The sequence below is a fragment of the Apium graveolens genome, chromosome 6 (genome assembly GCF_009905375.1).
Source record: "Apium graveolens cultivar Ventura chromosome 6, ASM990537v1, whole genome shotgun sequence".
Lineage (NCBI taxonomy): Eukaryota > Viridiplantae > Streptophyta > Magnoliopsida > Apiales > Apiaceae > Apium > Apium graveolens.
Window position 1 is genome coordinate 101,022,579 of NC_133652.1, and position 4,059 is coordinate 101,026,637.

The window sequence follows — 4,059 nt, forward strand, 5'->3', positions numbered from 1 at the left end:
AGAATCGATCTTGATAGACAACTCCTTTAGTTGAGTAGTGATAGCCATAGCTGTATCCACCTCAAGAACTCCTGCTACCTTGTTCTGTGGAAATCTCTGGGCTGGATACTGATATTCATTAGCAGCCATCAGTTCAATTAGATCATAAGCTTCCTCACAGCTCTTTGCCCATAATACTCCGCCTGCTGCTGTATCGAGCATGGGTCTGGACTGTGCTCCCAACCCATTGTAAAAACAATTGATGATCATCCAATCAGGCATTCCATGATGAGGACACTTCCTAAGCATCTCCTTGTAGCGCTCCCAAGCTTCATATAAAGATTCTCCTGATTGCTGCGCAAATTGAGTAAGAGCATTCCTGATTGCAGCTGTCTTCGTCATAGGGAAGAATTTAGTAAGAAACTTATGAGCAAGATCTTCCCAAGTAGTAATCAAACCAGCTGGTAGAGAGTGTAACTAGCTCTGAGCCTTGTCCCTGAGAGAGAATGGGAACAGTCTCAGCTTCACATCATCTTCAGAAACACCATTGAACTTGAAGGTGTCACAGATCTCAATGAAATCCCTAATGCGCATATTGGGATCTTCTGTTAAAGAACCCCCAAACTGGATTAAATTCTGCACCCATTGAATTATGTCCGGCTTGATCTCAAAGGTATTAGCTGTGATAGTTGGCCTGACAATGCTAGATTGAATGTCATTGATCTTGGGTTGAGAAAAATCCATTAAGGCTTTCGTTCGTGCTGCTGGATCTCCCATTGTAATGAGTACCTGAAACACAAACAAATAAACCGTGAAAGTAAAAGAATCTGAGTCAGTGAACTTTAACGACCACTGATGACAAGCACATAAACTAAAAATTAACACCGAGTCCCCGGTAGCGGCGCCAAAAACTTGTTAGGGCGAAAAACACGTGCTAATATTCACGCAAGTATACGCGTTCGCAAGTAGTATAAGATATAAATCAGATTCGTTCCCACAGAGACTGGTTTAGGTTAAGTTCAATTTATGCACCTATGCAACAATATATGGTTATCGCTCAATGCTAAGACAAATAACAAATTGGGTTTTTATTAAAGTATGAGATTATACTAAATAACATTAACTAAGAGAATTGAGGTTGAATTACTATATATGACAAACATGGGATTCTAACTTCATTAAATACTTCATTCAAAGTCATTCTTCTTAACCTTAGCATGTAATGGTGATGACACTAATCAGATAACACGAAACTAGTAAACGCCAACTTTCGTTGCACGAGTACCATTCTACCAGACATCCACAAAAGAGATAGAAGCTGAATAGGCACCAATTATATTGAGACCCAATATGTCTATAGAATTTGACAACATAACGGTTTAAGCAAAAGTTATCTATCTCGATTACATAGGGCAAGTAAAATGGTTAGAGTTACCCACTAATCATGCATAACAAATACATGAACTTATGCTAGCATGGCAAGTTCTAAACCTCTATATTCACTGTCACTTCAATAGAGATTAACACGCTATCTTATATGTTAGCTACGCACATAAGACGAATAAGCACCACCAATACTAGGATATCAATCAATTACCACACACCAAGATATCGAAAAAAATTAATTATTGAAATCCATAAGTAAATCCGCTAGAATCCCATGAAAACGATTAGCCCATAATTGAACTCATCGTCACCATGGGTTCTAATGAAATCATTGTATAAAATAAGGTCTTAATAAACTGAATAATAATTAAAGTACGAATAAACGAGATCTAGGTTCAACAAGAACGAAAATGAGCATCCAAAGTTATAACTAATTCAAAGAATCACAAGTTGAAACCAAGATCTTCTTTTTCGGAGTTGTTTTGTGCTTCTAGGTCTTCTCCTTGGTATCCCAATCTTCCTGGATGATGAAAACCCTTTTTTTTAAGTATATATAAGCCCATATTGGACCTGGACCCTTAAAATCGTCAAAATCCACTCCAAAAAGGCTTTTTCAGCGAAATCAGCAACCGGCCGTGTCTCAAGCCACCGCCGCAGCTCTCCGGGCGGGCGCCTCAGCTCCCAAACGGCAGCCCCACATCCCAGGAGGGCGCATGTAGCCTGTCTGGAAAAAATTCCGATGAATCTTGTTTTGGCCATAACTTGAATTCTACTCGTCAGAATTAGGCGATTCAACTGCCTACGCGAAGCTAACGAGATTCTCTACAACTTGACAATGGCCTTGTCTTCCAAATCTGATCACTTTTCTTCATATTTACTTTAAAAGCTTTTTTCTTCATTTAACTGATACCTGAAATGCAATAACACAGAAACACATCAAAATACCAACAACTTGAGTCCAAAATACCAATTTAAGCTTGTAATGAAGCGTTCCAAGTGGATCTAAAATCCACTTATTACTCCCCACTTTTAAATGCTCCACTTTTGTAACCGCAGAATTTATCACTTGCATTAGTCTAAAGGACTCTTTTTCCAGTAGAAGGAATCTTTAGTGCAGGAAGATTTTTTGTTAAAGACTTTAGTTTCTTAACTGCATATGTACATGCTTGATTCCATGGAGGAGCATCTTTCTTTAACTGATTGGTGAGAGGAGTTCTAAACTTGACCAAATCATGGATAAATTCGGCCATGTAATTGACAATCCCCAGAAACTGTTGAACTTGCTTGAATGACAAATTCTCATCTGGGAAATTATCCAGCTGAGTTGCGATGTAAGGTTAAAGTTGATATTGTCCTTTAGATATGCGCATCCCCAAAAATTTAATGTCTGTTTTACCGATATGCATCTTCTTTTCTGCTATCATGATTCCATAACTTTTAACTAAGTCATTAAACTTTGTTAATAAGGAATGATGAGAGTCGATATCTGGTGAAATTAACAAAATATCATCAATATAAATCAAAGCATTATCCATGATTGGTTGGAAAAACTTTGACATAGCCTTCTAAAATAGTGAAGGAGTTGGTTTCAAGATGAAAGGTACTACCGTCCAGTGATAGTGTTTTTCTGGTATGTAAAAACCAGTTTTTGGCCTTTCATCTGGATGAATTCCGAGTTTCCAGAATCCTAACTTGAGATCAAATTTTGAAAATATTTTGGCATGAGGGAGTTTTTGAAATAGTACTTCTCTTTTTGGTAAGGGGAACTTATCATCTTCAAGAAAATGATTTAGAGGATGATAGTTAATCACCAACCATAATTTTCCTATGGCTTGTTCAGATCTTTTATTCACGTAAAAAGCCTCGCAAGCCCATTGTGACTTCGTGTTTTCGATCAAGCCTTCTTGCTCCAACTGGTCAACTTCTTTAATGGAAAGAGTATAGTGATTCGGATTAATGCCTTTGTGGCTTGCTTTAGTAGGATTGATATCTTCATTCCTTTTGAATGGCAGATGAACAAAGAATTCTGGCTTTTTCCAAAGTGGGAGAGAACATTTTTGAAGGAATTCTGTATGAGTTTCTGCACATGAAGTTTTCTCTATCTCCTCTTTGAGTGTAATTAAGATCTCTACAAGATATAAGTGTAGAATCTTTCTCCAGGGCAACAAATGGTTCTTGTGCTTTAGGCCTTCTTTGCTCCATGATACCCTCTTCAAACTTCAAATTGTGAAAGTTATCAAACCCGATTAGTAGTTCTTTTCCAGGTAATTCTGAACCATAAACTTGATGTTTTATGATATATCCTGGAAAAAGTTCGATGTTAATAGGTTTGCTTATCAGGGTAATTGCAAATTTATCTCCATTAACCGCATGAAAAGATCTATAACACTTGTTTCAATATTCTTTTGTCAAAATATCTGGCTTCATAATGGAGGAGGTAGCCCCTGTATCGAATAATGCTATAACTGGAATTGGCTTATCCCATTTTCCTGGGAGATGTGTATCTTAGTTGATGGAGATGGTTGGCATAAGAGACTCTCTTCAGGAGTGAGAGTGTATATATCATCAAATAAGAGCACATCATCATCAAATATTTCCATTGAGTCGGAAAGATCTGCTCCTAGAGCTAGGATGGTGTCTGGTCCTGGTGAAGGGTTTTTAGCACATAAACGCAACGAAAACGTAAATTTAAAT

General features: G+C 37.6%; 1 non-coding gene across 1 annotated transcript; it reads left to right on the forward strand.

Annotated features, from left to right (window-relative positions):
* The first annotated feature begins 259 nt into the window (after window positions 1–259).
* LOC141670007 (small nucleolar RNA R71) lies at window positions 260–366 on the forward strand. Its single transcript, XR_012554258.1, has one exon. It is a non-coding gene; the product is annotated as a small nucleolar RNA R71 (small nucleolar RNA).
* Window positions 367–4,059: the final 3,693 nt, after the last annotated feature.